We start from the raw sequence: 25,888 nt of genomic DNA on the forward strand, positions 1-25,888 counted from the left end.
AGAGGACAATAAAACACTGGATGCTGCAAAGGAGACGGGTGTGTAGTAACTGATTCAGTAGTTGGAAGAAAGCTAAATTCTCTGCTAATAGAGAAAATTGTGTAATAACCTTATTTATGCCACAGAATTCTTGAAAGCTCAGGACGTGGAAACATGTGAAACCTCTAGAACTGGGGAAGAATTGGGGAAAGGGGTCTATAATTTTAAAAACTGTGGGAAAGCTCAGAAGCAGTAGATCGGTAATTAGATCCTCTAATATATGTTGCTGGGCAACTTCCCTTCTCTCATCTCAGCAGAAATTTTTAGATTTAATGTCTGAGGCTCTCTGGCTGGAAGATGCCATGCACAGTTGAAAGCATCTGCCTGTAAACTGGATGTCTATATTCATTGCCAATTCTGAAAGCAAAAACTTCAACTTCACTTCTAGAATTCCAGCGACCAGATTTTTATGTTCTCAGTGGAAGAATACAAGGTTCTTCCTTAGAGAATCAGTCCAGCCCAAGAAGAAAGACTTAAAGATATTCTCATTCAAAGTTGCCCCCACAAAGAACCCACCCAAGCCACCCAACATAAGGCATAATATCAACAAGACCCACACATGGGGAGGGGGCATTTTCATCATTAGAGACAGTCCAGGTTGATCAGAAAAACCTCTAACCTAGAAGGCAGAGTAGAAGGTAGAGTACAAGTAAACTTACATAAAGACAACTCTGAAGAAACAGACACTATGACAGAAGAAAATCTTAAATAACCATTTTCATTAGTATTCTCAAAGAGATGAAAGAAGATACTATAATACAAACTGGACACTTTTTAAAAAAGATCTTATAGGGAATAAAAAAGAGCTCATGAAAGTTAAAAGACATGACGGCAGAAATGAAAAACCCAATAGAGGCATTAATAGGTCAAGAAGAGGAAACTTCTCCAGAAAGTAGAGCAGAAGACCCAAAGATAGAAAATAGCTATGAAAAGACAAGAGAATCAGGAAGAAGAGTTCATCAGATGCAGCCAAATAATAGGTTTTCCAAAAAGAAAGAACAGAGAACATGGAAAGAGGGAGAAATTACCAATAAAATCATTCAACCTGAATTGCCAGATTGAAATGACCCACTGAGTGCCCAGCACAGTAGATCAAAAAACACTTGTATCAAAGTGTCACTTCGTTTTTCAGAACATTGGTGACAAAGAGAAAATTCCACATGTTTCTGCAGAGTGAGGTAGAACAGGGAAGCCCACATCACATAGACAGCGTGAGGAATCAGATAACTTTGGACTTCTCAATAACAACCCTGAAAGCAAGGAGACAGTGAAGAAGTAAAATCAAAATTCGGAAGGATATTGATTTACAAAATAGAATTCTATACCCAGCTAAATTATCAATCATTATGGAGGTAAGATAAAGACATAAAGACATTCAAACTTAAAATGTCTTAAAAATGTATATTCCTCCCATCCTTTCTCAAAAATCTACTAGAGGATGTGTGCTAACAAAACAAGAAAGAGGAAACAAGCAAACAAACAAAAAGACATTTGTATCAGGAAACAGGGGATCTAACCCAGTAGAGAGACAAAAAAGCAAAAGGAATACTCAAGACAGGGAAGAGAGATCCCAGGGTACCAACTGTGCACAGGGATAAATGGTAAGCAGTCCAGGCTGGAAGAGTATCACTCCAGAGACAGACATTCAAGGGTTCTAATCATATAGTTCTATTTGTCTGATGACACAATGCCCAGATAAGTCTGGCACAGATGATCTCTTTGCCCTGTTTGTCTTGATTATTGGGGAAGCTCCTGTTCTCCTCCAAATGCCCTGTACCCCAAAGCAGGCAAGTTCACTCATTTCATCTGACAGAACTGTTCCATCTTTGGATAACCTGAGACTTGCAAAGTAGACCATGGTGACCTTAAAAGAACAAAACAGAAAGCAGTCTACTCCTTCTGACTACATATTGCCTATTCAGAATTAGTCCTGCTAGATACCCTTTTATGTGTGTAAGCCCCATTTTCCCAGGACTCAATCAGAAGCTTGTATACTGACTTTTCTGAGAGAGGACTCTTGGAAACTATAAAGTTGCCTGAAGCCAATGAATCAGAGACTGTTGATTTCTTCTCCAGGGAGTCTTCATCTAAAGGTAATAGATTTGTGTGGGGACTCAGTTTTTCCAGACCAAGCAATATATCACTTAGATAAAATACATAGAAAGTAAATCAACTCTTAAAGTAAGGGAATGAGTCAGGCAAAAGACAGAGAGTGGTTACCTGGAAAATAAGAGGCAGGATGAGACCAGATGCATCTGGAGAGGGATATACTACAGCCTGGATAGATAAATAGTCTTTCTGTGATCCTATGTATTTTTAATTATATATATATAAAGTGTATATACATAATGGTGTATATATGTATACATGTGTGCATTATACTTTTATGTTTAAATTTTACAATAAAGAATTGAAACATGAAGTAAAAATAATTTATAATCCAATCTCACAGATATTATCCCTTTAATCACAACAGTGTTTCCATGTGTGCTGGTGTGTGTTTTGTATGATATTTTTAATTGTTTTGGTTTTATTTTATTTTTTTCCACTTAACAACATATTGTAGACTTCTTCCTAAGTCAAAATATATCCATCTCTTTTAAAGCAGTATATGAATGCTCCATAATTTATTCCACTATTCTCAGTAGGCAACTTTCCATCTTGAAGTTTTTTCCCTCCTGAAATGGAAATAAGTATACCTGTCCTTTTCCCTCAGCTCAGAAATACAGTAAACACCAAAAAGATTAAAAAGCACTGAGAACTCAGTGGAAGGTAAGCACCCTGGAGATGGCTCTGTTCCATTCACTGTGATGACTGTTAGCATTAGTTTTTTTAAACAGTGAGTTTACGTCCGTGTATTTTTTTTGGTTAAAAGTGTTGTGTTTATTATTGGGATTCTACAACCTCAACAATTAATGTTCTTGGAAGAAAAATCTGCTATTATATTTACTCTATTTTTACTTAATTTGTTTTGGTATTCAAACAATGTAAAATGGATAAATAAAAAAGTTTTAAGATCTCCCTGTCACCATCACCATCACTATACTTCCTATTCCCACTACCACCCACTCACAAGGAAATTAGTGATAATAGTTTGGTATATATCCTTCCACATATTTTTCAGTGGAATTTTTTCTTTTAAAGAAGAGAAACTACTTGTAGTACAGATTGTTTCACATAGCCGCTCTGGAGGCTTCTTAGCATAGAGATAAGAAAACTGATGTCAGCTGACACAACTGCAGAAACAAAAGGACTGTATAATAATCTTGTTCTTAGAAGTGCTTGAGATTCTTTGCACTTTCCTTTATATATCCATCTACCCAAATCACTACGCAACCGTGTAGTTTTCTGCTAACGGATCCACAGGGCCCAATTCCTTTGACAGACACCATTTGAATTCATTCAGGAAATCTTTTACAGGCAACCCCCTTACACCAACTCAGGCTCTAGAATCCTGGGAACCAAGTTTCTTCCCAGCCTATACAGAAAAGGCGGCAACTGCCATCCACTCCCAGGCCTGGACTGGCTTCAAATCAAACAGTCTCTTCAGAAACCCAGATACCTTTAACTGACCACCAGGGCTTGTTACAAAGCACAGCATTCACAGGAAGACATCAATCTGCACTTTCTGCCAAAGCAGCACAATGTCCTCCTTGAGTGCTTGTTAAGCTGGGACTGAGAAAACCCCTGAAGCCCCAAATCATGTCCATAACCCCAGTTCAAACCTCTTCCCACCCCGAGCCCTCTCTTGTTCCCACCATCCTCTTCCCCAGATCCTCCCAGTAGTTAATAAAAGGGGTTAATGCCTTACAAGAAATAAAGAATCAGAAGAGTTAGACCTGAAAATCTTGCCAAATGGCCAGAGAATTAAGCTGGATCTAAGATTCCCAAACATTGATTAGGATCATACATGCAGTGGTCAGAATAAATTCATACACGTTTTTTCTCTTTATAGATCAAGTGGAAAGATGCAAAGATCACTCAGTTGATGGGGGTGAGGGCCAGATTTTTTAAGGTTACTTCCTAAATCCTAACTAATTCATTGCTTGGAAACTTTGCATAGTAAGCAGAATTAGTCACAAAGCATCCCTTTTCTGGAATTTGGTGAACAAAAACCTAAACATTTTAGCCAAGAAAATTTTATAAATACATTTTTAAAAACTAAATGCAATTAACCATTTTAAACAGATTCACCCATTGAAAAATCAAAATTGGAAAAACAAAGCATATATCATTTGTCACTGTTTTCATACTGTGCCATTTTATTTTCTATTACTATCATAGTCAGATTGTGCTTTCCTAATATTTTATCATGATTTCTATGAATAGATTATTAATTATTTCTATTATTGCCTTATTTCTATTATTGAATGTCACCACAGCAATATCCTCTGGTACTATGTGAAATATTAAGCTATTAACAAATAATCAAGTAAGAAAGGAGTGTAAATTTCTCTCTTTTCTGAAGTCCCTCTACTTCAGGGTGTTATTTTCATTGATCTGTAGAACACAGCTTCACCATCAGGCAATGAAAGTGAATCCACTGTGCTGTTTATTGGTAGCTGGCTATTCTTAATTTTCTTTTCAAATTGCGAATTTGAAGTTTCCCTTTCACTTATTCAAGAAATATTTCCAAAATAGGTCTTCTGTAGGAAAAAACTATAAGACATTTCTCAAAATCATTATTATCAGATCTATTTGAATTATATTATAGTCCTCTGAAGGGAGATGAAAAAGCTCTTCTCTTCTACAACTATGAGCTCTCTGAGAGCAGGGATGATATTTTAGTCGTTGCCAGTACCTAGCACAGTTCTTGGCACATAGTAAGCAGGTAATAATTTTGTGATAGATAAGTAAAATTAAACAGATAAAGGAATGAATTAACGTTAAAGATAATACTAGAACAATATACCCTTCATATATTAAAGTCAAAAATGAACAGGTTTGGGCTTCCCTGGTGGCGCAGTGGTTGAGAGTCCGCCTGCCGATGCAGGGGACGTGAGTTCGTGCCCCGGTCCGGGAGGATCCCACATGCCGCGGAGCGGCTGGACCTGTGAGCCATGGCCGCTGAGCCTGCGCGTCTGGAGCCTGTGCTCCGCACAGGAGAGGCCACAACAGTGAGAGGCCCGCATACGGCAAAAAAAAAAAAAAAATGAACAGGTTTCTGATAAGATATGGATATTTGAGTCATTGTAATATTTTATGAATCTCTAATGCATTTATTCATTCATTTATTCATTCCTTTATTACAAAGAGACTAAATGTTTTCTCCAACCAGACTGTAGCTTTCTTTGCCTTCTATATAGCATAAAATAACATATCCATATGAAAATAATCTCTATACTTCCCTTTTGCATTGACTGAAAGAGGGAATCCAGAAAAGGTTGGTAACCTGCCTCAGTATCAGAGAGGAATAGTAAAGGCACAGTTAGCCCCTACCTGCCAGATAGTCTCAGAAACTACGGAGAATAGAGAGATCCCAATGTATCTGGTAGAAGAAACCAGTTTCATTATAATCTCAAAGACATTTTAGCTGATAAATGACCATGATATATATTTACACAGTCAGATTAGTGGTGAGTCAGGCAAGTAAATGCATGATACGGTAACATTATACACTGAGTATTTGGAAGGACATAGGAGCTCCTAGCCCAAAGATTTGGGGTTTAGGATTAGGGAGTTCTTCTCAGAAAAGCTGATACTGAGCTGGGCCCAGAAGCACAAGAGCAAGGTAAAAGTCAGTGGCAGAGTTAGAGGTGGAGGAGGACTTATTAAAGGCTCAGAAGCTAGGGAAATCCTAGAGTATCCCAGCAATTGTCAGCTCCTCAGTAGACTGGACAAGAGCGGGTGAAATCAATGATGCTATTGACCAAGACTAGACATGGAGGGCCTTGAACACATCCATGAACATAGACTATCCTATAGGTGAAAATGGATCAACGAGGGATTCTAAATTGGAGCATGTAATAATCAATTTACATATGAAGGCAGAAACTATGTGAAGAATGTACCGATGAAGACCGTGGACAGAGAAACTAGTTTACATAGTACAGTTATATAGGTAACAAATTCTGAGGACCTTAACAAATGTTCACTGCTAACATAATTAACCCTTAAAAAAACTTATCTCCTTTTATTTGCAGCATTTTCCTCTATTTATTCTCTCCCTTGCTTGTGAGGGTTCACTCAGATATTTGACCAAGTATATTTACTGCAGCATGGAACTCACACTTTCTGGGACATCTACACACCTAAAAAATACTTGCTAGCCAGTAACTGGAATATATAATACAGAATCAATTGTCAAGTCTAACTAAATAAATAAGGTCTCAACTTTAAAAAAAAGCCTGTTTACCACTCTTTTTTTTTTTTTTTTAACCACAGTATCATTATTATCCATTCCAAACTATTTCAGGGCAGACACAAGGCATAATTAGAGAGCACTGTGCATGCACTATTTGATGCGAAAATATGAAATGGTAAGTTGGTTTAGTTGGCTTCTAGCAGTAGTAGATATGCTGATTTTATAATTGCCCCCCAATTCAAATAAAGTAATTTAAATTATACATAGTCAGAAAAATAAAAATAAATTTAATTTCTGTAATAACTGTTTAACCATTTGCTTGATTCCTGAACAAGCCTATACACTAAATTATACCACAGGCTATGTACTAAGGTGATCTGCCTACAATTGCTATAGGTATTGCTTGCTATTACAGGAAGATGTTTTACATGTCAAATAAAATAATAAAAAGCCAAACAGTGAACATTACAAGACACTTGTTTCATTTAGTATATAAATTTCTCAATATAAAATGAAATAAAATACTGTAACTATATTAAAAAAAAACAGTGAGTATTACAACCACATAGACCCTACCATAGCCTAGTTTTTCATAACCACTGTGATGACTGCCATACAACCCTCAGAAAACCTGGGGGAAAAACTAAGATGGAAAACTGGTTTCTGAAATGTCTGTGTTATGCCTTTTATTCAGGCAGTTGTTTAACTTTTTTTAGTATTTTTTAAACAATTCTACTTTAAAAAAAAAAAAAAAAAGGATTTCTTTTCATTCTGTCCAGAGGGAAAAAGGGAGCTCCTCCATTTTACCATTTGGTATAATCTCAATGAAAAATGGAGGTTTGTTCTCAAATAGCATGGAGGTTAGTTGCACTTTCAGTCAAGAAATAAAAAATTTTAAAAACTCATTTAATAGAAGTATTCAACAAGTTAATAGAGGTCAAACTAAACAACAATCAGTATGCCTGGAAGCAGAAATAATAACTGCTGTTATGAAATAAAAGGTCCCGGCTATTTTTCTTCTCCCTTAAGGAAGTTATAATGATGTTTGATATTATTCTGTTTATAAAATATAAAGTAGAGAGAAGAGAGCAATACAGAAAGAGAAAGAGCTAGAACGTCACCAACACCTTTTCAGTTATGCTACCTGAGATAAAATTCATAAACAATTCAGATGTCCTAAGTATACAATAGTGGTTATATTGTGAAAATTTTCTGAGATAATCAATGCCAAAAGAGCAAAGTAACTTAGAACTTACACAAGTTCTACATGTAGATAAAAAAGTGAGAAGATGGGGGTAAAAAAATCAGAAAATATAAAGAGAAAAAAAATAGGGGTGGGGGAAATGAAAGGGAGAGAGACTAGAAAGAAAACAGCATATTTATGTAATAAAAAAGGAAGAAAGGGCTTCCCTGGTGGCGCAGTGGTTGGGAGTCCGCCTGCCGATGCAGGGGACGTGGGTTCGTGCCCCGGTCCAGGAGGATCCCACGTGCCGCGGAGTGGCTGGGCCCGTGGGCCATGGCCGCTGCGCTTGTGCGTCCGGAGCCTGTGCTCCGCAACGGGAGAGGCCACAACAGTGAGAGGCCCACGTAACGTCAAAAAAAAATAACAGGAAGAAAAATAAATGAAAGGCACGAAGTCCAGTTTTAAGAATCATTTTCTTCCCACAAAGTTCAACATGTTCTAAATAGAAATGTTTGTTATCGTTTATCTTTTCTAAGACATGAGAGAGACCACTGTATAAAATAAAAATCACTTTGCTTTACCTGCATTCTCATAATTTTTTTAAAATAGCAAAAAATATAAAAAGTTCTTTAGAAAAAAATTACAAACTACTAAAGTTAAGATATAAAATACATTAAAATATGCCTCTACACATAAATTATATACAGCACATATGTGTTACATGAAAAAAACATATCACACTAAAGCACTATCATAATTCATCTGTCATACATCCAATAATTTCAAGAATACATAATCAGTTATCTTACAACACACACACACACACTGACAATTATTTCAAGCTTAGAATAATTTTTTTATGAATTATTGGAGAAGCACTTGACCAATCAACATAAAATAATAAATAATAATTCAAAAATTATATTGAAGTGTTCCAAACTGGAATCCACTCCAACAAGTTGGCAATAGTTTGCTTTTGCAATCTGCTTTTCATCTCTCAAAAAATAAATTGCTCCTGCATAAACAATATTTCAGTAACTGACAGAGTTGGCAGCTAGGCTGAAGACAGCAGGGATATTAGCAACCGTGACTGATAGCAAAATTGGGGGTTGCAGAGAGAGGAGAAAGCATACATTCAAATTTAAGGAGTAGCTGTTGTATTTCAGATTCCTTTAAAACATGTGAGATGACATATTGAGGTCACCACTGATTAAAAAGCTGTATCTACAAGGGAGGCTTTCACCTACTCTAAAATCTAACCCCTTGGAGATGTGCTGGCCTACCCCTTCCCATGAGCACACCACGGGTGCCTACCGCTAAATTCCTCCAAACTGGCTTCACCCACTGGATGATGTGGCCAATTAGTGAAGGGAGCTAAAGACATAGTTCTACTGGATGTAATGCCAGTGTGAAACCTCAAAACCGCCAGCATAGAGCTCAAAGAGCAAGTCCTAATACCTTGATGTAAAACTTCTGGTTTAATTTTAAGTTTTCCTCACCAATTTCCTCTCAACTGTATTTACTGGGATAGCATTTTCAGTATAGTCTTTCAGTTAATTTTATAACAAAACCTATTCTGAAAATACAAAAGACTCACATATTATATTTCTTGGTCTGCTTTCTCAATACATCTTTCTCAGAAATTTTTAGTAGGTACCTTGTCTTGAAAAAGAGGCGGTCTAGTTATTAAATGGAAGAGTGGAAAACAGTACTACACTTCCCCAGTCTCCCAAAGGAAAGCACTCCTCCCTACAAGTTTGTAGAAATTTCAGTTATCAATTATCTGACTTAAAAGGGAGTGTTCAAATTCAGTCTGTGTAGCAGAGACTACGTGCTGCCCCTCAATACCCAGCCTCCCCTCCTTCTTCTACTAACAGCCCCTGAATTTAACTGGGAATATCATACCTGGTTACACGTTCTCAGCTTCCATCGCAGTTAAGCGTGCCCTTGTGACTACGTTCTGTCTTTCTGGATGGAATGAAAGTGATGAGTACAGCTTTGAGAAGGCTGTCATCTTCATCCTTTCACCCCTCCCTACTTTTCATTCCTTTACAAAGAGCAGTCAGTTCAGATACGATGACCATATATATGGCTGGTTTCCCAGGACACTCACATTTGTTCCTGTTGCAGGATCTTCTGGTCACCCTAATCTGAGACCATGAGATGGAAACAGTATTGAGGGTGGCTGAGTTACAAAACAGAAAAAGCAGCTGCTATTTGGCTTTTGTTAGAGCAGCGAAAAGGGCTAGCCAACAGAAAAAAGTCAGAAATCCTTGTTACGTTTCAGAATAAGACACAGCTATTTCCTTCTAGGTGTCTAAAATCTACTGAGATGTTGAACACTTAAATAATATTAAACAAGACAACATTTTTTTTAAATGCTTGCACACGTAAGAAAAAAGAAAGCCAGTGGGTAAAATGGTTCCCCCAAACCCAGTAGTTTTTGTCTGAAGAAACCCAAGAAGGCTTCTTGGATAAGGCAGCATTTAACCTGGGCTTTGCATAATAAATATGAATACGTTTTCAAAAGGCAGCAAAAAGTCTCTAGATAAAGAGATTAGCGGGAGCAAAGACATAAAGGTAGCAATGTGAATGACATTTTCAAGAAATGAGTTGGTAGACTATCAGGTGGGTAGCATGTGGGAAAAGCTGAAACAAGGGTAACTGGGATTCAATTTCAGATAAATATGAGTGCTATTCTGGTAAGTTTGGAGTTTATTCTGCAGGAAGTGTGAAGCCAATAAAAGTTTCCCTGAACCTTCCCTGGAAAGGACAAAATGAATTCAAAATATACCACAGTGTTCATATCCACAGGACATATGGCTGACTAGATATGGTTAATGAAGGAAAATAAGTAATGATACGTGGAGAGATGTTTTCTAAATAACCAATGCTGGTCTCCATCCCCATTTTCTGTTATCTCTTGGCCTTTTCTTATCCCCACCCCCCTTTTTCAATCAGCTAGATTATTCTTTGCTTCTAAGTTTCAAAAGCCAAGGCCTTGGGAAATTCAAACCTTGAGGAAGAAAAATAAATAGATTCGGAAAACAAATCAGGAAGAGAAAATGTCAGGCTACAGCCTTCCCATACCACATTACAAACACACCGATATGCCCCTAGGGCTGGGAGAAGAGAAAGTTAGAATATTCTTCTTCAGAACCAAGATGCTGATTGGTCCCTGAGAAATGGGCCCTGCACTGTGTCTATCCCCAGAACTCCCAGGAAATTCTGTGAGAGTTGGGGGTAGAAGGACCAGTCGCTGGTTTCCTAAGTAGAAGAATGCAGGAAACCCTCAGATTAAAAAACTGCCAACAGAGAAAGAAAAGACCAAAAAAAAAAAAAAGTCATCCACATACTCTATGCCCCCGTTAGCTTATGCTGCCCTAGTCAGTGAGCATGTCCAGTTTAGCAAAGCCCTGCACCTCCACATGAAGTGAATAAGAAAAAGAAAAGGCTCAGCAGCGAGGAAGATGAAAGAATCCCCACACAGACGCATCACAACTTTTGGGTCCCTTAAGACCTGAGGGAGGTGAGGGTGGAAACACAGACTTCTAACAGATCAATATGTGGGGGAGGGTGCAGCCCTAGGGGGATTTTACAAAGGTTCTGTAACCTTCAGGGGCAGGTGTGCCTTGTTATTGCCTCACTTTTTATCACCTAGGAAACACTCTACCCATTCCCACCAAAACAATATCAGAGTGATTGTGAACACTGTTTTTGTCATTGGAAATGTAACATTTTAAACCCTGTGTACTTAAAAAGGACCAAAATTAAAAGTAAAATGCATAGATTTCAACTACTTTACATTTGCTGGCCCTCAATTAAAAACTAGTGTGCAATTAAATGATATTTTTTTTCCAGAGAACTGAATATTTTTAAGGACCTACTCTCGGTAATTGTAGTATAAAGTAAGCATACTTACATCAAGATTAAAATCTGGTTTCTCATTATTTTATTTTAAATCATATACTCTTTCCTTCTTAGTAGGCCACATGATTTAGTGAATTTACGAACATACTTTTAAATAAACTAAGAAATATTGCCACAAGCAGGCAAGAAGATATTTACTCTGTTTTAATTAGGGCTATTTTGCAATGCATTCAAAGTTTATTCTACTAATGTTCCCAATAAATAACACGAAAGATAGATATTTTACTTTTGCTATGAGAGTTCATCATGCAATTGCACCATGAATTCTTGGGAAGAAAAAAATATGTCAGGATGTGTTTCAAAATAGAAGGGTAAAAAACACAACAGCTGATTCATTTGCAAGGAAATATTCAATGTGAATGATTGTCCCCAGAAACTCAAAAAAAGAAATTCATTTTTAAGTTTTTTTCCCAGTCAGAAAATTTATGAGAGAAAGAAGAGGAACTATTTATGAGAGAAATTCATGCAAAATTTGTGAACACTTGGAATGTCGATATTAGGATTAGGCTGAACCATATGAAAGTGCCAGTACTTGACCATTTTTGACCCACACAAATGGAAACTTCATATGACTCACTTTATTACCTTCTGAAACACAAAAGCAAAAAACACAAAAACAACATTTAATTAGAAAAAAAAAGATTTCATTTTTCAAATGCTCCTAATAATCACACTACCCTAAAAGATTTTTTCCTGAATAATCAAGGCAGGACTGATGATTAAGAAAAGGAGATTTGGGCTTCCCTGGTGGCGCAGTGGTTGAGAGTCTGCCTGCCAATGCAGGGGACACGGGTTCGTGCCCCGGTCCGGGAAGATCCCACATGCCGTGGAGCGGCTGGGCCCGTGAGCCATGGCCGCTGAGCCTGCGTGTCTGGGGCCTGTGCTCCGCAGAGGCAGAGGCCACAACAGTGAGAAGCCCGTGTACAGCAAAAAAAAAAAAAAAAAAAAAAAAAAAAAGGAGATTCACATGAAGTCTTACTCCAGAACTATCTAGATACTTAAGAGAAGCTACTAGAGGGAAGAAACTGATTATTTAAGATATAAATTTAAAAGATAACTTCTGTGTAATCACATGTTTTAGGGAACTCAACATTTTCCTTAAGGAAAAGATGTCAGAATTCCTCCAAATGATAATGTATGATTCTCCCCAAGAATGTGGCTCTGGACTCTTGGCTAAACTAGGAGAGAATAAAAATTAAGTTCATTGGATGTCATCTTGATAAAAAGAAGCTTCCTAGGAGAAAAAAATGATTCTGGGGAGAAAAAAACATACAATAGAAAATTCAAACCAAACCATGCTGACCCGCCTTTCCCAGAATCTTACGGAATCAATCTTTTCTCAATCATCTTTAAAAGGAAAGAATAGAAGGAAAAGATGACATTGGAAAGGAGGAGAGATTATATTATACAATTAATATCCCCTAAATTCTGCTTCATTTATCTTTTCAACAATTCCAGCAAAAAGAAATCCATCAAGCACCAGGGCTCTGTCTCTCCTCCCTAGCTTTGTAGTATTGGGCAGCATAAAAGAAGTAAGAGGACTTCCCCGACTTCCCAAGCATTAGGATTTATGGACCTTCATGCTGATATCTTTCAGATGACTGATTTGTTTGTCAGTCTTGTGGTAAGTATTCAAAAGCTCAGGGTGTTCTGCTCTTAAAACACTGAAACAATTAGTGCAAATGCTCTAAACTCTTAAGAAATGAGCTATTCTGAATAGAGGTGGGAGGTATACCTCCTCTTACCCTAGCATTTGATGGGCTCCTCTTAAAAATGTAACTTTTTTGCCTTCTTATTAAATCATGCTGTAGATGGTGAAAGATTTACAAAGCACTGTGGTAGATGAGCTTGAACTGGGATCAGATCATACTAGCTGTGTAATTATGGGTACGTTATTTAGCACCTCGGGTTTCTGTCTCTAAGCATCTATCTCTCTGATGAGAGGCAAAAATGTGGTAATGTGTGCCAAGTGAAAATCAGTGCCAAGAACCTAAATTCTCAATAAATATTAGTTACTTTCATTCCTCTCTTCCCCTAACCCAAACACTACGCATGCCTACCCTTTCCTCATCACAACTGTGAAGCATACATTACAGGTCCGCTGTTGTTAAAGTACTTGAGATACAAGGGGCTTTTTGCACCCACTCCCACTTCACTCTCCTCCCCAAATTATCCTCTATTACTTTTGGCTTTTTAATTCATTGTCTCAGCATCTCTAGTAGGGATGTCAATTTCCTGGCCCCAATCGACTACTCACTCCAACCCATTTATGCCAGATAAAGGACGTGGGCTGAAAAACAAAACAAAAAAAACAGAAATCCTGTCTCAAGTTGGCTGAAACAACTGGGAAATTTATTGTCTCACATGACAATAAGTTCAGAAGTAAAAGAGACTTCAGAGCTGTTTGGTTAACCCAGACTCTTCTCTCTCCCTTTTCTGCCACATATATGATCTGCTTCATCCCAAGGCTGTCTTACCTTAGTCACAAGATGACTGTCAGAAGCAGTGGGGTTGCAGGCTTCTCTGGCACATCCAAAAGGAGGGAGAGAGAGACTCTTTCCCAGGCATGAAATAAAAAAACAACAGTTGAGTGTGATTAGGTTAAGTTAGGTCACGTGGACACACTTTACTTATGAAAATCAGTTGGGGAAATGCACAGACGGCTTAAGCTAGATTATTGAAAAAATGCACAACTAAAATGGAATTACCGTGGTGGAATAAAAGTACTTGATATCTATTCTTGGAATATGACATGAGGGCAGGGCTGGTCTCAGTTTCCTCTTGTATTATAAGAGCTAACTGGGGAAGGGCCGACACTTGAACATCTATGGTTCTACTAGATTGTAATGTAAGTTAGATAAGCACCAAAAGCCCATTGCCTTCTGCTGTGCCAATAACTCATTGTGCTAATTGGGCTCAGCATTCAACCAATTATACTGACTCAGCTTCAAAACCTTCTCCACACAGTATCACAGGAACAATACTGTTAAGACATTACACAGTAATGTCTTCATTATGATAAATGTTTCTTTCCATGTAAATCATTTTGCCCTACTCCCTACAGCTAACTCATTGACTCAAGGGCATGAATCCTCCACAGAAAGAGCAGAACTCAGCCTAGAACTTAAAAATCATCACTCAGCTTTGTGTTTCCACTTAGATTATTGTTGATCGAGTAGCCAGCATTTGCGGAGAAAGGAAAGTGCATCCCCAAAGTTTCGCTTCATGCATCAAAAGCAAGGAGGTCTGAGCACAAAGCTTCGCTGGAAGCCATAGCGCAGAGAGGCAGATGGTAGAAAAAATGGGAAATACCTTCACAGGTGAGTAAAATGTCCTTCTACGACTGAGGCGAGAAGAGAGAAAGAGCAGGTGAAGGTCAAATGGTTTGCCTAGCTTCCCATATCCACCCCCACATCACAGGCTGACAAATCCAGAATGGTAATGTCAAAAGTAATCAGAAAATTCTGGCCCAAGTAGAGGACTTCTACCTTACTTCCTAAAGAAAAATTTAGAAAAACATCAAGTGCCTTAAGAAAGGCTCACGACAAAACAGAAAGGTAACAGCAAAGTAGAAATTGCAGTGTGACATAATTAAACACAGAGAGGCATATTCCTGCACACTCCAAGGAGGACACAGAGGAGAGCTGAGGGTCCTGGCTATGAGCTCACCAGTGGACTGGCAGGGGGGATGGTGGGTAGGGAGAGAAGCCACTCAGTGAAGGACAAAGTCACCCTGCAGCAGCAGACTACAGGGAAGACTGCCCAAGCCAATAATAAAATGAGAACCACAGTTCGGCTTCAGAGATACAGCAGCATTCCCTTTCTCAACCCCCCAACACTGCCCTACAGAGTGAGCTAATCCAGTCCATCAGATCAGGGAGAAGTGGGCAATGGAGGTGGCAGACCTGACAGCTAGAAGCAGAGGTCAAATACGTCACAAAAGCCAAGCTGTTCATCAGAAATGGCAAGGAATTGTACCCTCTATGTTTACCCTGCCCCTGTGTTCTAGAAATCACTACATGGTCAGGCATGCCTACCTCTGCATCTCCAGCCACTCAACACCATCCACTCTTCTCCATGGTCACCAAGCTCTACGACTCTGATCTCCCTTCTTTTTCTTGACTTACCACTGAATGAAATGCTCTTCCCTTGCCTCTTTGTCCAGCTGGCTTCTCCCATCATTCAGATCTCAGTTTGTTGTTGTTGTTTGTTTTGCTTTTCTTGTAAAGACGTATTTCAAACCAAGCCATCGTGCTTTCTGGTGAAATCTTTGAAGCATTCTCTTTAACTTTTAGGGAGACGAAATCAAAAACGTCCACTATCACCATTATTATTTCACATTTTCTAAAAGTACTACCCAAGAGAAATAAAACATAAATATTGGCAAAATTTAGGTGTGATTATGATATGCACTTAATATAATCATATCCTCAGAATACCCAAGAAAATTTTAAAACTATTAGAAGTGATAAAACTAAGTAGTTGTCACCACGGAACAAAAGCATTCATACAAAGTCATCATGTAGAAAATATAGTGGGAGTTCTTAGCTAAGATTACAGATTGAATACACACAACTAATTTTGCTTTTTCCTGAACTTCACCAAAACCATAGCACAGGGAATTTTTTTCTTTTCTTTTTTTTTTGCGGTACGCGGGCCTCTCACCGCCGCGGCCTCTCCCGTTGCGGAGCACAGCCTCCGGACGCGCAGGCTCAGCGGCCATGGCTCCCGGGCCCAGCCGCTCTGCGGCATGTGGGATCCTCCCGGACCGGGGCACGAACCCGTGTCCCCCGCCTCGGCAGGCGGACTCTCAACCACTGCGCCACCAGGGAAGCCCCACAGGGAATTTTTTAAGGGCATAAACTCACAGGGATATGGAACAACAGAGAGAAAACAGCAGTAGAAATATGAAAGCTGTACGACTGATAGACAATAGATAACCCACTCAAGAAGGCCAAATCTCAAAGCAACAGGAAAAACTGAGAATTTACCCAATTCATAAAATAGACTCCTCAAAAGGTAAGTGAAAATGAAAATACAGGGCAGTCTACTTCTGGTCGTATCTCTGCTGGATGTCAATATCTGTTCTTTTAAACAGTTTTATTGATACATGATTTACATACCATAGCGTTCACCAGGCCAAATCAAACAATTCAATGTTTCTTTAGCATATTCACAGAGTTGTGCAGCCATTACCATAATCTAATTTTAGAACATTTCCATAACTCTCGGTCTCAGTTGAAATGGTCCCTCCTTACAGATGTCCTCCGCAATGACCTTTTATAGACCCACACCCCTTACTTCCTGTTTCTTTTCTTTAAGCATTAATAATGATAAGTAGATATTTTACAGAGGTATTGAGTTCCTTGTTTACTGTCAAACTTTCTCACTAGTGTAAGCTCCATAAAGAGGTGGTTTGTCTCTCTTGACCTTCTTTGTAGTCCAGCTGGTAGCACAGCCCAGGGCCTGCCATGTAGTATGTGGTCACTAAAAACAGTTGCTGACTGGATGAACTGGTGATACATAATTATAGCAGGAGACTGAGCAGAACTCTGTGTATGATCGGGGACCAGCCATCAAAAGCAACACCATGTAGCACTGAGGAGGAACGCAAGCAGGAGGGCACTGAGCCAATAACCCAACTGTCCACCTGCTATTTGGAAGATCAGCCACCCCAGGGAGACTGAGGAAACCTCTTAGGTTCTTGGACAGTCAGAGAGAGTGAGGAAGGAAGGCCTCAGTGGTATGAGATAATCTCACTGATAAAAATGAGCGATCTCACACAATTAATTTGAAAAATAAAACAATATGATTGTATTTGCAGCTCATGCAGTCAAATCATTCAGATCGCTTACACCACTAACACATTAAAATATACAAAGTAAGTGTTCCTTCGATGCATCCTCTCTATATCTGTCATTGTTAATGAGATGCCGAGTACAGGGCAGAGCAAAGGTCTGGCATTAGAACTTATATCTTCCTTCTTCCACTACTAGCTATGTGACTTTGAGCAAGTTACTTAACTGCTTTGTGCTTTGGCTTATACATTTATAAAATAGATGTATTAATAGTTCCTATATGATAAGAGCTGTTGTATTAAATAGAAATGATCAGAAGAGTGCCTATCGTATACCGAGTGCCTTATAAAATTTATCCAGTAGCTGTAGAAGTAGCAGTAGTAGTCATTATAGTGGAGGTACTGGTGGTGGTATAAACAGTAGTAGGGACTAATAAAACAATAGAAGTGCAGCCCATCATGCTGTTTTATGGGGCCAGACAGTGAACTTTAGCTCAGTGTCAAGCAGTGTCAAATACAAAGTACTAAATTAATATTGAATTGACTTGTACTCACAATGTTTCTTAGCAGACTGCAAGATGATTTGACACAATTGATTTTTCCTCAAGAACTGAGTGAATCAGCAAATTTGTAGTCCCTGTTGTTGGCAAACTGACTCCAAGTAAATCATTCTCAACTTTGGCCCAGAGAGAGTGTCAGAAGGACAGCTGTATTCTTGAGTCCGAGACCGTGTGGGTACCAGAGATGATCTGCGTGAAACTGTGATTCTGTGTGTTGCAAGAAGAACACAAGAACATCATTCTTTTAGGAAGAGTGGACAGTCCTGAAAAAATAAGCCATGGTATTCATAGGTCAAGGGACTCATGTTACTAAATAAAATAATCCATGTGGAGCACTAAGTACATGGCTTATATAAAATGTTTAAATATGAGCTGTTGGAAATATTATTACTATTATTCAAGCCATGTTTACTGAGTGAGCACCTTCAATGTGCCAGGAACTGTTCTAGGTGCTAAGGATACAGCAGTGAAAAAACAAATATATATAATATGGTATTCAGGAAGTATTAAGTGCTATGAAAGAAAAAGAAGGTGGGTTAGAGTGATGGAGGGAGCTGGGGTAGTGGTAGGAGAAACAGCAGATGAGATTGAAAATGAGAACAGGTGCTAAATCATGTGAAGCCTCATGAGCCATGATAAGGACTTTGGACAATAGTCTATTCATTGGAAGATTGACAGGATATGACAAGATATGACGCAATTAACGACCTAAAAAAAATCACTTTGGCTGCTAGGGAAATAGTCTGTAAGGAGGAAAGAGTGGAACAGGAAAGCCACATTGGCAAGTATTGAAATTACTAAGAAGAGATAATAGTGGGCTGGCCTAGGGTCAGCTAAGAGTGGATATGGTCAGAGCGATGGGGTTCAGGATACCTCTTTTTGTTCCAGGATATCTTTTGATAGTAGACCTGGAAAGTTTTGTCGGTAGATTGAATGTGAAGTGTAACAGAATGGGAAGAACCAAGGATGACTCCATACAAATGAGCATGTGCTGCACTCATATAATAAGATGAGGCTGACTTAGGAAGGAAAAGGATTAGCAGCAGAAATCAAGAGTTCTGTTTGGGACATAATAATTTGTGATACTTAGCAGAGACCTAAATGGATTGTAAAACAGGCAGCCAGGTGTATGAGTTTAGAGTTCAGGGTACAGGTAAGGTGCCACAGACACAAATTCAGGAGCCATCAGCATTTGGATGCCGTATAAAGCCATGGGATGACTGAGATCACCTTTGGAGTGAATATAGCTGGAGAGAATGGAAGGCTGAGGACCACACCCTGGGGCACTTCAACATTTGGATGTTGGGAAGAGAGGCAGTGAGAGAAGTAGCCGGTGAGGTGCTGTGCTTCCCAGACATGTGGTCTAACTGCAACTGTGTGGCTCCCAGAAGTGGAGGAAGTGTTTCCAAAACAAGGAAGTGAACAAATGTATCAAAAGCTGCCAGGAGGGTAAGTAAGATAAAGACTGAGACTGGCCAATGGATTTGGCGAGGTAGAGGTGGGTGAGGACCTTACAAGAGCTGCTTAAATAAAGTCTTGGTGAGGAGAGTCCAACTGGAGTAGACAGTAGAGACTAGTGGAGTCTAGCTCTTTCATAAAGTTTTATACTAAAAGGAAGAAAAAAATGAGCAAATACCTTCAGAGGGATATGAAAACAGGTGAGAACTCTTCAAATAATGGAGATGTTATGGTATATTATATGCTTATGGAAATGATCCTGTAGATGGAGGGAAATGGTGCTGGGGAGAGGGGAATGGCAGAAGCAAAGGGCACAACTAGGTAAGTCTGCCCTCAGTGGGAGTACAGGTAGTTCACCCACTGTTCCAGGAGAGGCAGCAAAGTTTATGAGTACAGTTGTGGGTATTTTGGTAGATTTCATGATTGGTGGATTAAAAGGTTCTATTCTGTTTCCTTCTTTTTATCAATAAACAAGAAACAAAGGCATCAGATGGCCATTAGGATTCTGAGGGGAGTATAGGAGGTTTGAAGAAAGGGGAAGATGTGAAAGAGGTATGTGAGAGAGTGGGGGAATTAATCAATAAGAGAAATGTATATAATAGGACTGCTGAGCGGTATTGAGTGGCCATTTAAGGTTTGTGGTCATAAATTTTAAGTGAGACCCACCAGCATTTAAGTGTGTTTTTCTGTAGCCATGTTCAGAGGCTCAGGCTCAGGGGCAGAGCTAACCAAGAGTCAGATTTAGACAGGGTCATGGTGTTGTCCAATGCACTTCACCAAGGGAAGGAGGTGAAGTGCATGTGCAAGAGAGTTATTATAAAGAGAACTTTGCAATCCAAGCCAAATAGAGAGGGAAGTGAGGTCGTGGGGTCAATGGATGGGAGGTCCTATAAGGAGAGCAGAATTACTGGAGTGGGAATTTTAGAGAAAGAGGGCTCCTGAAATAGGAGATGGAAATCAGAGAGCAGGACACCTATAATTATGATTATTTCTAACATACATACATAATGTACAGGTGTTTTTCAATTGTCTCTGCAGCATCCATTTACCCCTTCTAATAACCAAAGAAGCCTTGATAAGTGAATTCATCCTGTTATGGATTGAATTGTGGCCACTCACACACACACACACACACACACACACACACACACACACACAAAGAGATATGTTGAAGTCCTAACCTCCAGTACCTGTGAATGCGACCTTTTGTTTGGAAATAGAGTCTTTGTGGATATAATCAAGTAAGATGAGATCATTAGGGTAAGCCCAAATCTAATATAACTGGTATCTTTAATAAAAGAGGGAAATTTGGACATAGGCACATGAAGAAGAATTACGTGTAGCAACAGAGGCAGAGATGGGAGTTGGGCAGCTGCAAGCCCAGGAATGCCAAGGCTTACTGGCAGCACCAAAAGAAAGGCATGCCACAAACTCTCCCCTAAAGCCTTCAAGAAAGCATTGTCCTACCAACACCTTGATTTTGAATTTCTGGCCTACAAAACTGTGAGGGAATACATTTCTAATATTTTAAGCCACACACTATGTGGTACTTTGTTATGGCAACCCAAGCAAACTGATAGACTCTACCCCTAACTCAAGGAGATCAGCCAAGTCCATCCCTCTGGCCAGGTGACTGCTTCAGGGATAAATGTGTGACTCAACAAGAGCCCAACAGAGCTTCAGGAGATATTTGCTGGGCTTCTGGGAAAGAAAAGCTCCTTCCTTCTTTTCCTGAGTTGCTGCCAAAACTCTCTTCCTGTTGGATGTAGAGAAGAACATTTTAGTCCTGGAAACTGCTGGCAGCCACCTTGAAACTCTAAGAGAAGAACTGCTCTCACACTGATGTCAGGATCAAGGAAACAAAGCAGAGATATTGAGAACAAGGAACTGTTACCAGACCAAACTTGGGTCCCTCATCCTCCCGCAGTAAAACCAATCTACTGACACTGGACTGTGGTGAAGGAAAATGCAGTGTTTATTGCAGGGCACCAAGAAAGGAGTCCAGGCAGCTAGTGCTTAAAAGTCCCGAACTCCCTGATGACTTTCACGGAAAGGTTTTTAAAGACAGGGTGAGGGAGATTGTTGCCAGGGTACACGATCAGCTTATGAACATACTTCTGATTGGTTGGTGGTGAGGCAATTGGGAGTCAACATCATCAACCTTCTGGTTCCAACCAGTCTGGGGTCTACATGCTTGCGGGCAGCATACAGTTAACTTCTTCCACCTGGTGGGGGTTTCAGTATCTGCAAAACAGTTCAGAGGACATGGCTCAGAATATTGTCTATAGCCCTTGAGGGGGAACTAAAGGTCCTTGACTTTGTTTAATGGCTAAACTATTATGATTTTGTCCTTTGCTTTTGCATTTTCTCACATCTCTGATTAAATTTATTCTTCGGAACCTGGGGAAGACCTAGGAGGCTAGAGTTTTTCTACAAACAAGAGCCAGGCAGAGGACACGGGGGAGTCTGTCCTGGGAAAGCTCCATAGGGTCCAGCTGAGTTACAAAACTTTTTCTGCCCAGGATCAAACCAAACTTTACCTGGAAGTTTCAGTTACATGAACCAATACATTCCCTTTATTGTTTAAGTCAGTGAGTTGACTTTTAGAGAAGCAACAATTTATATCTTTACCTGGTCTCACTGGTCATTTAAACACACCATCAGACACCTAACCCATATTGACAAAGATGGACTTAACATTCCCCTCAGCTTCACTAAACTTTAGACAGGCTTCTTTCTGACTCTAGGTCCCTGACCTCCCTTTACTTACAGCATTTACTTTAGAAAACTTTCTATCATAAATTCTTTCTCTGCCCCTTTGAGTAAATCTTTATAAAAGCTTCTTGCCATTATTACAACCCAGGAATGTCTTTCTCAAGGACCTGGGAGCCACCGCTTTGAAACATAATCATCAAGGGGACAGCATCCCTATCTCCTGGTCTTTGGAGAAGTATAGGAGCTTAACTTCAATAAGCACCAATTAGGAAGCACAGGTGGCCTAATCACATTCATCAGCCTCCTCCCTGACGTCTTCCTGGAATTACTGCTGGTTCGTCTCAGCACTTTTAACACTGCTGCCTTTCATTCCAGGAGACCTGAGTTCAATCTCTCTATTCTATTGCAATGGTCTTGAATAAAGTCTCTCTTGCCTGTTTAACTACATCCAGTGCATTTTTTCTTTGATATCTCAGGATCTCCCGTACTTTACATCCTGCTTTAGCCACTACACAAAAAATTCAAAACGTTCACAATAAAATGTTTTCCTAGTGCACCCTTAGTCTGACATTTTCCTGATTACCTTGTTTCAATGAGATGAGCAGCTTCAGTCCTTCACCCACAGAAGGGGCCCAGCATTCCCAGGATGAGCAATACCAGCAGCACTTTCCCACTGCACCTTGTCTGGATCTTTCCCAGTTCATTTTATGCTCTAAACTTCCTCCCTCCACACCTTTTTCTCTGCGCCCTGAAGCTTCCTTCCCTGGCTGTGGCTTCCTCTCTCTCCCACAGCCAGGTTCTCCTTCCAAGTCAGACCACCTGAAGGTCTTTCCTTGTTTACAGGAGGATAATCAGCTACATCCTCTCACACTGAGTGGGCAGACTGCTTCAAACAGGAAATGTCTTTGAAATGGCTGGTGGAGGCATCCTGATTTAATTGTTAGGAAAGCATGCCAGGAGGCCAAACTCTTTGGAGTATTTCATTCTGAAATATTTCTCTTGAGTGGGCACAAGGCTGTAGGTGAAATTCTCAACTGAAAAATCTATTTTCGTTTTGTTTTGGCTTTATAATAGTAACATTTAAACAGCAAACAGTACAAATTAGAAATCAGCCTTTCAGTTTAAGTTTTGCTCTGATGACACTGGTAAGCACTATCATTGAGCAAGAATGTTGCAAAGAGATAATATAATTAGACTTTAACTTTCTTGCTTCCCCAGGCCACATCTTCCCACCTGATTATCTGAGTGCTCTGTTTCTATTTTGACTCCCCTTGTTCCAAGCTCACATCAGAGTTTTTGAATTTCCTTGAAGGAGGCATCAGGAAAAAAGAAATATAGGACAGATCCTCCTCCTCAGAACTTAGGAGCCTCATGCTGGGATTGTGGGTAGAATCTTATGCTTTCTCTACTCTCTCCTTGGAGGAATACTGCAGCAGCTCAGCTTCCAGTCTCTTTCATCTCATTGTCCCAATGTTGGGAGAGCTCAGCCCCACTACTAGCACTAATGAGGGAGCCATTATTGAGTCTTATGAATGACAGTGATATAATAAAGTTGTTGGTAACAAATAGATTTGGCTGTACTGTGGAGACTGCCAAGGAGGGGCCAGGGATAGACTAGGAAAATCAGTTACTGGGGTGAGTTCTATCCAGAAATGGGATGAAGATTGTCATAATGGCAATAGTGATCCATAAGTAGGTTTTAGAAATCATTAGTCAGAAAAATCACTAGGATTTGGTAACTGACTGAATGTAAATGGGAGGAAGTTAGGGAGTTGGAGATTTCAAGAATGACACCCAGGTTTCATGTCAGAGCATCAGGGTAGAAAGTAATAGCTGACATTCATTGATATTTTCTATTTGTCTAGCACCATTCTCAGCCTTCTACATATAGCCTCACTAATACAACAAAATTTTGAGGTATGTACAACTGCTATTCATATTATACAAATTAGAAAAAGGGAACATAGAAGGTAAGTAGTTTGCTCTATATCACACAGCCAGTAAGTGTTGGAGCCAGGATTTGATCTGGCTCACTGTTTCAGAATCCATGCTTCTAATTTCCATGACATTCACTGAGGACAGTGTTTAAAAGATAAGATGTTTAGTTGAGTTCTGAGCAGGCTGAGGTTCAGGTGCTTTGGAGACATCCTAGGTAAGATGTCACATAAATCATTTACGTATACAGGACTCGAACTCAGGGGTAAGGATGGGGTAGAATGTAGAGATTTGAGTCATTAGCTTGAAGACAGTCATTGAAATCAAACAGTAGATATAACTGATTGTCCAGGGAGAGTGCAGAAGTGGAGGAGCAAAAATCCAACACTGAGTCCTGAGGAACACCAATATTTAAGGGGGAGTTAGACGAGGAGGAGTTAACAAAGGGGGTAAAAGAAGCTTACTGAGAGGTAGGAAGAAGATCAGGAAAGTGTGATGTCATAAAACACAGGAAAAAATGGTCAACAATGGCAAATACTGCTGGAAGAAAGCCAATAATTTCAAAGTGCCTAGTGTTCTGATGTGGAGAACTAAACCTGTGTAATGGAGGGTAAGGATGGAGCCAACACAGAAGGATGGATGAAGATAAAGGAGAGAGAAGAGGAGCAATGGACCAGGCCTATTGCAATCTATTGTAATATGCTGTGTAAAGGCTGGTAAGCATCTTCCTAGCCTTGCCAGACAATTGTGAATATTGTTGTTTGATATAACCCAAAGTGGACATAGTTTCTCAAAGATTGGTTGCAATGAGGAATCTGAAATCATATTAGTGCAATTTTCATATTCTGTTACATTAAAATCCATTGATTTATTTTGCATCCAGTCCTATTAGATTATGTAAGAACAGGAATAAATTTAACTAAGTGGTTATATTTGGATCAACAATGTCCAATTACATTATGAAATAGGAGACACTGGTAAAGAGACACAAATGAGATATCCATCAATCAAAGAGCACAAATAAGATATTTAGAAAAAAGTAAGTGGTTTAGAATGGGGGTGACAGGTAGAGGATGAGAGAGAACCTCATTACAGGGGTGGGAAATAAGCTAGGACAGTGTTATGGGTTGAACTGTGTGCTTCTGAAAGATATGTTGAAGTCCTAAACCTGGTACCTGTGAATGTGACCTCATTTGGAAATAGGTTCTTTGCAGATAGACTCAAGTTAAAAAGTGTTAAGATGAGAACAGTGGACCCCTAATCCACTATAACTGGTGTCCTTATAAAAAGAGGAACATGCCATATGAACAGAATGACACACAGGGAGAATGCCACGTGACAACAGGCAGAGACTGGAATAGGTTTCAACATATGAATATTGGGAGGACAGAACTATTCATTCTATAGCAACTTCCAAACTACTTACTGTCTTAGTTCATTAGGATTGGACTTGCAATATAATATTAAAAATGTCAACTGCCTCTCCTCAAAATTAAGCAGTAACAAGTTCCCTATTTAAAAATTTGAGAAGGGAAACTATCTTGAAGATGGCGGAGGGGTAAGACATGGAGATCATCTTCCTCCCCACAAATACATCAAAAATACCTCTACGTATGGGACAATTCCTTCAGAACACCTACCGAACGCTAGCAGAAGACCTCAGACTTCCCGAAAGGCAAGAAACTCCCCCAAGTACCTGGGTAGGGCAAAAGAAAAAAGAAAAAACAGAGACAAAAGAATAGGGACAGGACCTGCACCTTGGGCAGGGAGCTGTGAAGAAGGAAAAGTTTCCATACACTAGGAAGACCCTTCACTGGCGGAGACAGGGGCTGAGCGTGGGGGGAAGCTTCAGAGACATGGAGGAGAGCGCAGCAACAGAGGTACAGAGGGCAAAGTGGAGAGATTCCTGCACAGAGGATCAGTGCCAACAAGCAGTCCCAAATTGTTCACCCGCTGGGCCGGGTGGG

General features: G+C 39.6%; 1 long non-coding RNA gene across 2 annotated transcripts in view; it reads right to left on the bottom strand.

Moving 5' to 3' along the window:
- The window catches only part of LOC307184496, a 302,936-nt gene that overhangs the window by 133,784 nt on the left and 143,264 nt on the right, over positions 1-25,888 (bottom strand). Inside the window, exons 2-5 of one of the 2 annotated variants that reach the window (XR_013827728.1) lie at positions 21,387-21,515; positions 17,809-18,020; positions 15,584-15,744; positions 13,934-14,011 (exon numbers count right to left, since the gene is read on the bottom strand). This is a non-coding gene — a long non-coding RNA (uncharacterized lncRNA). Of the gene's footprint in view, positions 1-13,933; positions 15,745-17,808; positions 18,021-21,386; positions 21,516-25,888 lie in introns of both variants that reach the window. The other variant, XR_013827729.1, reaches the window with a different exon arrangement.

This window comes from Stenella coeruleoalba (assembly GCF_951394435.1).
Source record: "Stenella coeruleoalba genome assembly, chromosome: 3".
Taxonomy (NCBI): Eukaryota; Metazoa; Chordata; class Mammalia; order Artiodactyla; family Delphinidae; genus Stenella; species Stenella coeruleoalba.